Here is a 14,846-nt window from a genome sequence, read left to right as displayed (position 1 = left end):
TGGTTTCCTTTGTGTGAGTTATCAGTCTTTGATACTCCCTAGGGTTAATTCTCTGGTAGTCTAGGATCTTGGAGTCAGTGCTCTCACTCCAAAAGCTCAGGGCTTGATCTCTCCCTAAGATGCCCTCCAACATTGTGCTGATCTCTGAACCTGTTGTGAGGGCAGCTCAGATTCTAATCTGGTCCTGCTCCTGTGTGTTCTTGTCTCCAATATCCACAACTACCAGAACTAGTGCATTTTCTTTTGTGGGAGCTCTCAACGTCCTTTTATATGTTCCATTGACACAGAGTCTTCCTAGTCGATCTTGTGGATTTAATCTGAAGCTTGTACAGCTGGTTAAAACTTTTGGGTCTTCTTCCTTAGCCACACCGCCCCTGCATTTCAATTATGGTTTTATTTCCACCTCTCCATGTGGGTTGTCCACTGGGGTTTGCTCCTTAGGCTGCCCTGGAGGACTTGGTTTTGCCCCTGTGAAGGCCAGCTGTGGCAGTGGTGCAACTGTTTGGGTCACAGGGGTTCTGGCAGCACCAGGTACTCAGGGGAGTTGGCGGCTAGTGCAGCAGGAAATACAGTGCTCTAGAAGGGTACGGCAACCAGTATTGGCCAGTATGTTCCAGTATTCTTGACTGGAGAATTCCCCTGACAGAGAAGCCTGGCAGGCCACAGTCTACAGGGTCGCAAAGAGTTGGACATGACCGAAGTGACTATGCACGCATAGATGCAAGATTTTTTGGCCTGTGGCAGCTCTGCCCTAGCAAGAGTTGAGTGTGAAAGTAGCGCAGCTGCTTGGCCTGTGGGGGCCCTGGTGGCACAAAGTGTGCAGGGACATGGACTGTCACCACCCCAGGAGTTATGGACCTAGCAGTGTCTTTTTTTGAGCCTCTTGTAGCCGGCGATCAGAAGGCCTCCTTGGCCAGTCTTTCTCCATAGCGCCGACCATTCAGGCACTTAGAGGATTCCCTTGCCTGTGGTCCTTCTCTGTTGTTCAGCACATTAGGCACATAGAGGGCCTCCCCTGACTGGGGTCTTATTCTGTAGATTGGTGCGTCAGACAGTTAAAGGGGCACCCTGGGTGGGGGTCCTACTCTGTAGTTCAGCACGTCAGGTGTTTGATGGGCCAGCCTGTCTATTGTTCAGCTGCTGATGCTGGCATGTCGGGGGAGAGAGAGGCTATGATGATGGCCCCACCCCCTATGTGTGACTCAGCAGTATTGCCTTGCTTCCATGGCTGCCTGGCTTTCCTATATGGGCATTTCCCACCACAATCTCTTCTCTCACATCCCTTGATCTGTCTCTCCATAGTCAACAGAAGCCATTGCTCTTGGATTGCTCCACAATCCCTAAACTCCAGCTCCCAGCTGCTGTGCCTACCAGGGGCCCTGCATCCTGTCTGGGGTATGTATGGTATCCAGCAAGGACGGTCTGATTCTCATTACATTTAGGCTGTCACAGATCAGCTGTTTCACTTTCAGTCTTAAATGTTTCTCCTATGACCCAGACAGTTGCCCTGATGTGGGGATTGGACCCCTGCTTCACTTCCCCCACCCCACCAAGGGCAGGTCCAGTCCTACTAATACTCCTGTTTTTCCCCTAGTTCCTTCATCCTACCGAGTTTTGTGTGGTTCTATATATTCTTTTCCACTAGTCAGGTATTCCAGCCAGCTCTCAGCTGGTGTATTGCATGCACTTCTGTGTCTGAAGGTGTATTCCTGATGTATCTGTGGAGAGAGATGTACTCCATGTCCACCTACTCTTCCGCCATCTTGTTCTCCCTGAGTTGTTTTTAGATTACTATTGCTATCATGCTTCTTACCATTCATCACCTTCAGGTCTGCTGTACTGGTCTCGCATCTCATATATAAATAGACTTATGACTCCAAAATAAATAAAAACAACTCTGTAGAAATTGTGAACTTCCAGAATGAAGTTGTGAGGAGTGCAAGGAACTTAATGGACTGTCTTATCAGTGAAACAAACCATTTAAATGGTGAAAATTATTTTTGAAAAAGTTAAAGTCTGAAAACTGCCTTAAGGGCATATGGTAAATTGATAAAGATTTATTTAGGAAAATCAACTTTCATTAAGAACAGGGAACATCTCTGGCATTTGAACCATAACTCTCCCATTCCTCCATGCTCTACTCCAGCTAAGTGTGATGGAATCTCTGTTTTGGGTTAATGTGGTCAAAAGAACAAGACTTCCACTTCCTCCAGCTCCCAGGTATGATTATGATTTCATCCCCAGAGGGATCAGCCTTAGATATTTGTCATATCTTCCAGCTTTCTGTTGCAGTAGCTCTACTCCAAGCAGGCATGGATAAAAAAGAGAGGAAATGAGCTCTCTTCTGCCATCTAACTCTCATTCATGGAGAACAATATCTACTTTAGTTGCAACTGGTTGAGAATACTTGGCTCCAACTGTTTCCACCCTAGCTTTTTCATACAGATTTTACATTAGAAGGGCAAAGCTGATAAGAACTGTGATCCCATCCCCATCCTCTAGACTGTTCATAGAGAAATAATGGGAAATTGTTCACAGAGAGAAGCAGGCTTTTGTCCCTCTTTCAGTTCCAGTGCAGTGGCTCAGAAGCTCTGCTTAGAGGGAAAAGCAGACTGTAAAAGCTGAGAATTTCATAGCTTGCCCAAAACAGGGGGATGACTTTATTTTGGAAAAGAGCACAAAGTTTCTTCTTAAGGGTTATGTTGAAGACAAGAAACATTTTGTTGTTGGGTAATTAAGAAGGGATTGTAGCTCCATGATACTATTAATATTAGCAACAAGAATAGTGGTAAATCAGCTAGAAGTTTAATTGAGAGAACCAGGGAAAGAGGTAAGATAAATACTTCTTCGGTCACAGCAAACTTCAGAGACTAGAAGCAAGCTGCCCTGCAAAAAGGGTTGAACTTTAATTGGATCAGACTCTGGAGCAATTGGTAAATACCGCAAGTGTGGCTAGGGGTAAGGAACCCACGTGCAAATGCAGGAGATCTAAGAGACACAGGTTTGATTTTTGGGTCAGGAAGATCCCCTGGAGGAAGGCATGACAACCCACTCCAGTATTCTAGCCTGGAGAATTCCATGGACAGAGGAACGTGGCAGGCTGTAGTTCATAGGATCTCAAAGAGTTGGACACGACTGAAACGACTTTGCATGCACGCACCAGGACATTTTCAAACACAATAAAATAATCATATACTGACTAGCAGAAGCTATCAGATTGGCTTGATAAATAGAAGATGAATCAGAAGTTTAGTGGATAAAATAAAGAGATTTTCTACAGTCTAAGAGAGCCTGGCTAAAGTGACAGCCATCTGTGGTGGTCTAAGGCATTGTTCACATACCCAAGACTGTTCTTTCCAAGAACACCATCAGAAGTTGCACAATGTAGAGGCAATAATATTTTCTTAACTCTTGCAGTGAAGTCACTAAATAAATATTCAAGCAAATAATATAAACCATAAGCCCTAGAGTGGCAGGATATATATCCAGAGATACTACAATATATTATCTAAAATATCTGTGTATGTGTGTGTGTGTGCTCAGTCATGTCTAACTCTTTCTCAACCCATGGACTGTAGTCCCCAGTTTCCTCTGTCCATGGAATCTTCCAGGCAAGAATACTGGAGTGGATTGCCATTTCCTACTCTGGGTGATCCGCCTGACCCAGGAATCAAATCCACATCTCCTGCACTGTCAGGTGAATTCTTTACTACTGTGCCACCTAATCAAAAAAACAGATTATCAGACATATAAAGAAACATGAAAGCATGATGTGCATACAGTAAGTAAATAAGAAGAAAAAAGAAACAGCAGAAAATTGGAAGTTTGCATGAGGGAGTTCATGCATTGAACTGACAAGAAAAGGACTTTAAATAGTTATTTAACTAAGTACTTAAGATGGTACCAGAACAGTTTGGTTTTGAGGATTACTCATTCAGCAAGAGAGTGCTCCAGTTCCAACATTCTAAAAGTTGCGAGGAGAATTAACATTTAGCAGAGATCTGCAAGTTGGCATGGTTAATCTCACAAAATTACAGAAAAACACATAAAACAGTAGGATAGAGTCAGAGTCAGACCCCAAACAGACATCTACGGTTGTTGAAAGGCTGAAAATCTGTAGCAGCAGATGTATTTGTATATTTGTCCTGTATTTTATTTTACTACATATGGTTCCATATTACCACTGAACATGATTATTGTAGTTCTGCTCATCTTGTTAGAGTTAAGGCAATAATCCCATTTATAAACATTTTTTCACCTAGATGTTCCATTTATTTTAACTTTATACAATTTCCTATGACTTTAATTTTGTCATAATGTTAGGCCACTGAAAGCATAAAATATCACAGTAGAAGATTTTCATTTTATTTCTTCTCATAGACTCAGCATCAGAGTTTATGAAATCATGTGTATCTCCATTTCCCACCAGTTTCATTGAAAAGTTTTTAGGGCAGGTAGAATCTTACCTACAGACACACAGGTGGCTACATCCCCTAGAAATGTTGATCTCTCCAAGCTCTGATTTCAGATTCTTTTCTCCCACACCCCCTCACCCCTTGCCCTTGGACTCCATCTGTAACTTTCAGAGAAAAAGACACTTTGAAAACATAAGAACTAACAGTCGCCAAACAGTGGATCTGGCTTCAGGAAGCAATAGTTTTCACGTTTGGAGGCTATACAACCTTCTTTCCACTTGAGCAGAATAGGTAGTAAGGGGTTGAAAAAACAATGTATTGATTGTTTATTTTTTTACATTTTTATTGATTTTTATTCCTGTATGATGAAAAGGATAGTACTCAAAAAGGCATTGGATTCTGGAAGTATTCTATCTTACTTGATAGATTTTAGTTGAGAAACTTCTTTAGAAAGGCTATTTATTTTAGCCATATTCCTTTGGTCTGTTATAACTCAAAAACATCACTCTTCACTTGTAATATGTTAGAGTCATTGAAGACATCAACCTTGGACATGAACTTTCTGTGTGCCTCCTCTTCCATCAGTAAATTAATAGATTTGTGCAGAACTGGAACAGATCAAACAATATTTTTAGCTTTTTACTACATCCTCATAGTTAAGTAAAACTACCCAAAACTTTGTAAATTTTGCCTTATGTGAATCATGCTAGGCATTTTAATGAAGTCATTTCATCTTGTTGAAAATAAGAGATTGAGTCTTAACCTCTCATTCTCTAAACTGGTGTGAATTGCTGAGATTTAAGTAAATAGTTCACATCTTCATTCTTTATACTGCTTCTTTTCTCTTACCCTGTCCACTATCTTTGTGATTGAAAAGCCCATGCTAAGAAAATCCACTTGAAATCAAACAATTCTTTCACATTTCTTCACAGAGATATATTTTTAACTAACTTCAATGATGTTTAGTCACTAAGTCACGTCTGATTCTATTGTGACCCCATGAACCGTAGCCTGCCAGGCCCTTATGTCCATGGAATTTCCCAGGGAAGAATACTAGAGTGGGTTGCCATTTCCTTCTCCTGGGGGTACCTTCAGTAAGTAGCTATAATTAGAGTTATAAGGTATCTTCGCTATTATTCTGGTTCAAACACTGTTTCACAAGTGGGGAATGAGTTGCAATACCATTATATAAAATATGTCCATGTAAGCTGAAAATAAACATTTTCATTACAATATAAAAATATATCTCCAGCACCTTAAGATTTTAGATAAATAAATGTGAATTACAAGCAGATGCCTCTGTAACTATTTAGTGCTTCACAGAGGTCATATCTGATTCAGATTCTCTTTAAGAATTATAGTTTTTATATGTGATTATACTTTTGTTTGGGGCTTCCCCAGTGGCTCAGCAGTGAAGAATCTGCCTGTAATGCAGGTATATCCCTGGGTCGGGAAGATCCCTTGGAGGAGGGTATGGCAACCCACTAGTATTCTTGCCTTGAAAACCCCATGGACAGAGGAACCTGATGGGCTTCAGTCCATAGAATCACAAAGAATCAGACACGACTGAAGCAACTTAGCACACACACAAGCATACTTATGTTAGATGAGCCAGTTATAATATTAAGTACACCAGAATTAGTAATGGAAGATAGCTGGCTATAATTTCCACAGTTTATTTAAATGTTTCTATCAAATATGTGTTTAGTATTGTGTCCTTGTTTTTAAAACTGAACATACTGCATTGTGTTGAACACTTAATTATGGCATGAAAATGTCATTATATACTATTTTATGTTGATAAATCCTCAAAACAAGAAAACAATAAAATTGCATATTATTAATTAAGTTAAAACTTGATATTTAGAAACAGAAATAATGATCATGGACTATCCTGATACAATTGTTTTATATGTTAAGCATATAAATTTTATAAATAAAAATAAGCAAATATTAAGAAACATACTATAGAAAATCTGTAAAATAAATAATTAAAATTTATTTCTTAAGAAATTCCAATAAAATAAACAGTTTTATGGGAAATACAAGGAAGGGGAAAAATGAGAGAGAAAAACAAAGAGGAACAGATTAAAAAAAATTAGAAATAAGGGGGAAATACAGTGGCCATGAATATAGAGAATTTTTCTAATTCTAAGAAAATATTGTGTATGAACTATTAATGCTATTTCTAGTTATAACTAGTGCATTAAATACCTTTTGAACAGATGTTATGATAGTGACCACCCTTCCCTTGCTCTTTACCTTAAGGGAACTGGGTTTAATACCTTATAATTAAGGAGAAATTTAATGGATAATCTTCATCCCAGTTAAAAAAGTTCTCTGAATTCCTCATCAGCCAGGATTGGTGGGTATAGTTTGTCTTCAGGTTGTTCCAGATTTACCTCTACATGACTCTCATTTTCCTTGAGCCAATGCATGTAAGCCATGACAGAAGTGTGGGAGAGATCAGCAGAAACATATGACTTCTCCAAGACATAGAATTGAAATGGGCACTTCTGCTTGTATCCCATTGGCTAGAGTAAGTGACATGGTCAAGCCCAGAATTAACAAGGACAGGAAATATATTCTGCCTGTAGTTGGAGGAACTGTATACAATAATGACAGAGCAGAAGGTTGGGATACAGAAAAGGGTAAGGAATAGGGAATAATAAAGCAATCTGCTGTAATATTCTTACTGAATATTGTCAGATTTTAAAATCTATTAGAACTTAAGACTTGTTTTTGCTTGAGAAAGAAAAAGTGTTTAGTGTAATGCTATAAATACTTACTTTAAATGTAGACTCCAATAGTTATGAACTAAGTAGCATTTATCTATCTAAAAAACAGGATAAGACAATCTGACAACTTTCAAATGTCAAAAGCACTTTTAGTCTCTGTAAATGACAGAAATAGTGAAGTTTAAAAAGTTAATTTCACATTTAAAATTATTTATTTTTAAAAACATATACTTAGTCAATCATACATTAGTGTAAACATTTTAGAATTTCAACAGCAAATGAGGTTTTACCTAAAATTAAATGATACATTTTAAATATAAAAGTATATAATTATCTGAGTAGAAATTATCTTTTAAAAATTTCTGAAGAGTAAATGAATACTTTAAAGTGTACTGATAACTGATGACAGTATATGCTTATGTCCAAGGTCCTAGTGAACAGAAAGATATGATTAGAGAAAATTAATTGTAGTAATATTCTCACTTTATATGCAATCATGAAATTTCTCTATTTTTACTTTTTCTTTTCTTTGTCAATGTCTCTCCCTTTTTATACCTCCATTAATCTACCATCCTCTCAGTCTGTCCCTGTATTTTATTTATCTTCCCACCACCTGTGCATTTCTGTACCTTTCTTCTTCCAACACTTCTTCCTTCATCAGTCTCAGTTCTTCCTTCGCTTTCTCTCTCCTTCTTATCTTTCCTTGATCACTAGTGAGCACCTTCAGTTCAGTTCAGTTCAGTCTCTCAGTCGTGTCTGACTCTTTGCTACCCCATGAATTGCAGCACGCCAGGCCTCCCTATCCATCACCAACTCCCGGAGTTCACTCAAACTCATGTCCATCGAGTTGGTGATGCCATCCAGCCATCTCATCCTCTGTCTTCCCCTTCTCCCCCTGCCCCCAACCCCTCCCAGCATCAGAGTTTTTTCCAATGAGTCAACTCTTCGCATGAGGTGGCCAAAGTATTGGAGTTTCAGCTTTAGCATCAGTCCTTCCAAAGAACACCCAGGACTGATCTCCTTTAGGATGGACAGGTTGGATCTCCTTGCAGTCCAAGGGACTCTCAAGAGTCTTCTAAAACACCACAGTTCAAAAGCATTAGTTCTTCAGTGCTCAGCTTTCTTCACAGTCCAACTCTCACATCCATACATGACTACTGGAAAACCCATAGCCTTGACTAGATGGACCTGTGTTGGCAAAGTAATGTCTCTGCTTTTGAATATGCTATCTAGGTTGGTCATAACTTTCCTTCCAAGGAGTAAGCGTCTTTTAATTTCATGGTTGTTATCACCACCTGCAGTGATTTTGGAGCCCCCCAAAATAAAGTCTGACACTGTTTCCACTGTTTCCCCATCTATTTCCCATGGAGTGATGGGATCAGATGCCATGATCTTGGTTTTCTGGATGTTGAGCTTTAAGCCAACTTTTTCACTCTGATCTTTTCACTTTCATCAAGAGGCTTTTGAGTTCCTCTTCACTTTCTGCCATAAGGGTGGTGTCATCTGCATATCTGAGGTTACTGATATTTCTCCCGGCAATCTTGATTACAGCTTGTGCTTCTTCCAGCCCCGTGTTTCTCATGATGTACTCTGCATATAAGTTAAATAAGCAGGGTGACAATATACATCCTTAGATCTGTGTTATTTTTTCCTTTGAGGATATATTCCTCTAATGGAATCAACTCAATTGGCTGGCACTAGGTGTTGCATATTGGGACAAAGCCCAGGGCCTGACAGATGCTGTCACTGTAGGCAGAGAGCCAAGAGCACTATAACTGGGCTTTACCACCCTTCTTTGTTGCCCTGTAAGCAACAATTCTGCCCTTCAGGGACATTCTATTTCTCTTCCTTCTACCTACTCCCTTTGAGATCTTTCCTCCCTTGTTTTTTATTTGTCTTACATTCAAGGTATGAAGGAACAAAGAGGAAATGGGGTGGGATGGTTACACTGGACCTGTTGTAACCCACAGTTTATTCCAGTACTGGCTCTAGTGAATTGCTGAAATTAAACACCAGTCACGACATGCTGGGATGGCTTTGCTGTCACACTGTCATGCAGAGGCAATTGAAGAGGCAATGATCCAGTCTGGACTTGCAGGAAGAGAGCGAAGAGCTCCAGTCCTCTGTCTGACTATGGTATCAGGCATTCCTCATGCTCAAGATGTTGTTTAGTTAGCTAAACAGCATTCCTAGTTAGCTTGTAGCCATGCTCTGTCCTTAAGCAGTCTGTTTTTCAGCTTAACACAAATAACATAGTATAAAGTATGGATAGTAATTTGTTCATACATACATATTTAAATATAGATAACTTCATTTCTAATTAGATGAGGAAAATCAGAAAAGAAAGTAAAATGAATAATCATCCCTAAGGAGTCCATTGCCACTAGAGTCTTCCAAAAATCCCTTTGACAAAATAGCAACATATATAGTATTACTAAAAATAGAGAAGAAGAGAAGATTAGGAATAAAGTATGTGTGTAAGAATCATTTACAGAGTAAGTTTCCATAAAATGTAAAGTATTGATTTTGCTAATGTTATAGTATCTTTGTAAGTATGATTTGGCCCTGGAAATAGGGTCTGTCCTTGTGGCACCCCACTCCAGTACTCTTGCCTGGGAAATCCCATGGACAGAGGAGCCTGGTGGGCTACAGTCCATGAGGTCGCTAGGAGTTGGACACGACTGAGCAACTTCACTTTCACTTTTCACTTTCATGCATTGGAGAAGGAAATGGCAACCCACGCCAGTGTTCTTGCCTGGAGAATCCCAGGGACAGAGGAGCCTGGTGGGCTGCCGTCTATGGGGTCGCACAGAGTCGGACACGACTGAAGCGACTTAGCAGCATGTGTTATGAACAGCTTACCTCCTACTATTTTCCAACTAATAAGTATAGTAGTGATATCAGAAGGCCACAGGTTGCTGGAGGAAAAGCCCATTAAAATATTAGCCAATAACATAAATGTATATGATATTAATAATATCTTATCAATAATATGTTACAGTGATAGATGTTTACTGATTTTGCTATAAAATTGTATATTCCTAATCGTTAATTAAGCTATTAATGTATTATATATTACAAATACCAGACATACACTCGAAGACAATAAAAAACAATTAAGTTTTTTGTATTGACACAAAAATAAATGAAACTTCTCTAAGGTCCAACTATTTCAACTATTTTGGTGTCATTTGCTTGAAAATGGAATGACATTAAATATTGCCCATAATATGTAAGGATTGTGCAGCTTAGTTATACAAATTGAGTTGTTTCTTATTCCTCCCTATGTATTACCCTTACGTCAGAAATAGCCTTTTCTTAAGCACCTGCACTTTAAATCTAATTCCTTATTTTATGTAGATACATGTCAAATCAAATTTTCCAAAGTTTTCTTGGTTACATGTCACTTAGGACTTTGAGGAGAACTTAAAATTTTACAGGCAACTTTAAATTTTTTTTTTTTTTAATTTTGGTAATGAAGATAAGCAGCATTACTTACTCCAAAGAGGGTGAGGTGGAATCAACATACACTATGTTAAAAGATTTTTTTTTTTTGAAGTTTATCACCACAAGGTTTAATGAATAGTGTTACAGCTCATCATGATCACAGCTGCACTGAGACAGCTGAACAGAACTACTGGAGGACCTCAGTTTTCATCACATTCACATTTACTACTGTGCTAAATTATTATTATTATTTTTATATATATTATTATTATTATTTTTTTTTACTTTACAATATTGTATTGGTTTAAACTTGAGCAACTCATTAACATGGGATTGCAAAGAGTCTGACACGACTGAGCTACTGAACTGAACTGAACCTATTAACAAGTATTTTAAAAACAAAAAGGGATTTGCTGGTCTAATTATTCCTAGAAGTTTTGTTGTTATTGTTGTGTGTGTGTTTTAGTAGCTAATTGCAAAATTTGTGATAAGCATTTCAATATCTTTGGAAATATGGTAACTGGGTAATATGTGACTGTTTCTAATAAATCTTAAATCTGCACTCGTAACAGTATATTGATATGTGTGTTTTCCAAATCAGTGGTTGGAGTATTCTACACAACACAGCCCTCATAAATCATATATATATGTTTTTTATCCCTTTGTACTTTATCTTCATTGGGAATGAGGTATACTTCAAGTGCTATCCACGTTGAAAGCATTGAGAATATATCATTTGCTACGAAGTTTATTTCCACAGTTTGATGATAATATACTTTGTGGCAGCAATCACAGATAAGCAAAATAGAAGGAATATTCTTTAACTAAATTAGAAATGTAATTTATAATGTAAACAGTAAACCAAATTGGCAATGAAAAATAATTTGTGGAAAATGAAAAGCATTTTAAAGTAAGAAATATATGCTCTTATAAAACACTGTTCTTTTAAAGCAAAAAATGGGATAAATTATTTGAAAAAAATAAAATTATTATGAGTTATGGTGACCTCAAGCTAATCGTACTTCTATAGACTCTGATATTCTTTTTTTGCAATATAAAGGAAGCAATTTTATGGGTAGTCATTTTTTCTATGTTAAAATTCTGCAATTTTTAAAAGTCAGTAGAAGCATTTTTAATATGCTTTTCCAAATTCCACTATACACACTTTACTATTAACCTATTACAATAAAATATCTGATTTTAATTTTAATTCTGCCCATGGATCAGAAATAAATTACTTTAATACATTTTTTTCTCTAATGATTTTGAAGTTGTATATTATTTTCTTCTCTGTTTTGTTGTTGTTGAGTAAATAAGCCTTGTCCAACACTTTGCAACCCCACGGACTGCAGCATGCCAGGCTCTTCTGTCCTCCATGTCCTGGAATTTGTTCAGATTCATGTCCATTGAGCCAGTGATGCTATCTAATCATCTCATACTCTACCACCCCCTTTCTCCTTTTGCTTTCAATCTTTCCTAGCATCAGGATCTTTTCCAGTGACTTGGCTCTGTGCATCAGGTGGCGAAAATATTGGAGCTTCAGCTTCAGCATCAGTCCTTCCAATGAATATTTAGAATTGATTTCCTTTAGGATTGACTGGTTTGATATCCCTTGCTGTCCAAGGGACTCTCAAGGGTCTGCTCTAGCACCACAGCTCAAAACCATCAATTCTTCAGTGCTCTTCATGTTCCTCATGTTCCCATTCTCACATTCATACATGACTACTGGAAAAAACCATAGCTTTGACTAGACGGACCTTTGTCAGCATAGTGATATCTCCACTTTTGAATATACTGTCTAGATTTGTCTTAGGTTTCTTTCCAAGGAGCAAGATTTTGGAGCCCGAGAAAATAAAATCTGTCAGATTCCACTTTTTCTCCTTTGACTTGCCATGAAATGATGGGACTAGATGTCGTGATCTTAGTGTTTTGAATGTTGAGTTTTAAGCCAGCCTTTTGACTCTTCTCTTTCACTCTCATTCAAGACGCTCTTTAGTTCTGCTTCACTTTTGCCATTAGAGTGGTATAATCTGAATATCTGAGGTTATTTCTCCCAGCAATCTTAACTCCAGTTTGTCACTCATCCAGCTCAGCACTTTGTATGATGTACTTTGCATATGTTAAATAACCAGGGTAACAAAATGCAACATTGTCATACTTCCTTCTCAATTTTGAACTTGACAGTTGTTCCATGTTCGATTCTGTTTCTTCTTGACCCACATACAGGTTTCTCAGGAGACAGGTAAGGTGGTCTAGTACTCCCATCTCTTAAAGAATTTTCCACAGTTTGTTGTTATTCACACAGTCAAAACTTTAGTGTAGTCAGTTAAGCAGAAGTCAATGATTTTCTGGAATTCCCTTGATTTCTCCATGATCCAGCCAATGTTAGTGATTTGATCTCTGATTCCTCTGCCTTTTCTTAACCCAGCTTGTACATCTGAAAGTTTTCAGCTCACATACTGCTAAAGCCTAGCTTGAAGGATTTTGAGCATAACTTTGTTTAGCATGTGAAATGAATACAATTGTACAGTAGTTTGAACATTCTTTGGCATTGCCCTTCTTTGGGTTTGGAATGAAAACTGACATTTTCCTGTTCTGTGGCCATTACTGAGTTTTCCAAATTTGCTAATATATTGAGTGCAGCACTTTAATAGCACCATCTTTTAGGATTTTGAATAGCTCAGCTGGAATTGTTACCTCCACTAGCTTTGTTAATAGCAATGTTTCTTAAAGCCCACTTGACTTCATACTCCAGGATGTCTGGCTCTAGGTGAATGACCACACCATGGTGGTTAAGACCTTTTTTCTTTTTATATATATAATTCTTCTGTGTATTCTTGCCACCTCTTCTTAATCTCTTTTTTTCTGTTCAGTACTTATTCTTTCTATCCTTTATCATACTCATCTTTGTATGAAATATTCCCTTGATATCTCCAATTTTCTTGCAGAGAACTCTAGTCTTTCCCATTCCCTCCCCCACCTCTGTTTTTTTTGCGTTATTTATTTAAGAAGGCCTTCTTATATCTCTTTGCTATTCTCTGGAACTCTGCATTCAGTTGAGTATAATTTCCCTTTCTCCCTTGCCTTTCAGTTTTCTTCTTTACTCAGCTATTTTTTGTTATACTTTCATAAATCAGCATATCCTTTTACTCCTGAAAAAATATGGGAATCTTTACATGTTAGCCCTCTGCTATCTCCTTTTAATCATTCATTATCTAATCATTTGCATATATCATGGATCATTATATACCATTTTTAATATTGTGTTATTTTTTGTACTTAAACTGCCCAAATTATTCAATGTTTATTTAGCTATATCAACTTGTTTATAGTATCTTTACTCTCCTTGTTGCAAACAGACACTAAGGTGGTCCACGTGATCCTTCTCTTCAGGTATTCAAATGTTCTCTGCAGGGTGTGTGGAATCAGTGTCTTACATCTATCTCTTGGGAAATGTCAAAGATGATGGGATGTATGTGACTGTACTTGGTTATGTTATATAAAACTATAATGCCCATATTTTAATGTGATACACATCATTGCTGGTTTAGAAGAAGCAAGCAACCTTTAAGAAAGCTCCTACAGCCACTGATGGAGGGTCTTTCTGGAGCAACACCAGCAAGAATGTGAGGCCCTCAATCTGACAACATCCACATGAGCTTGGAAAAGAATGTCATATTAGGTGAGCTTACAGATGAGGAACCAGTCCTGGTCAGCACCTTGATTATGCCTTTTTGAGACTGGGAAACAGAGGACTCGGTTAATCCATGCACAGACTCCTGACCCACAGAAGCTGTGAGATAAAAATTATACTGTTTTAGGCTTCTAAATTTGTGATAACTTTATCATGCAGCAATAGATAATGCACTCTTACAGTGTATTTTTTATCAGAAATTATGTCACATCAATTTATAATATTTCTCTTTATTTAAAATTTACTTCACAGTTCTACTCAGTATGACATTAATATCATTTCTTCCTTTCTGTTATCACTTTCTGTGTTTTGTTTATGCATCTCTTGAAAAAGACTCCTTTCTTTTGGTTTTAATTTTCTTCTCACTGAGACACATTCCTTATTAGTTCTTTGATTGGGGTTTTATTTGTAGTCTTTTATATTTATCTAGTGGGGTTTCCTGCATGGCTCAGCAGTAAAAAATCTGCCTACAATGCAGGAGGCACAGAAGATGTGGTTTTGATCTCTAGGTAGGAAAGATACCCTGGAGAAGGAAACGGCAACCCACGCCAA

Source organism: Bubalus kerabau, chromosome 3 (genome assembly GCF_029407905.1).
Source record: "Bubalus kerabau isolate K-KA32 ecotype Philippines breed swamp buffalo chromosome 3, PCC_UOA_SB_1v2, whole genome shotgun sequence".
In the NCBI taxonomy this organism is placed as follows: Eukaryota; Metazoa; Chordata; class Mammalia; order Artiodactyla; family Bovidae; genus Bubalus; species Bubalus kerabau.
The sequence above is the reverse complement of the archived record's forward strand: the minus strand, read 5'-3'. Positions refer to the sequence as shown.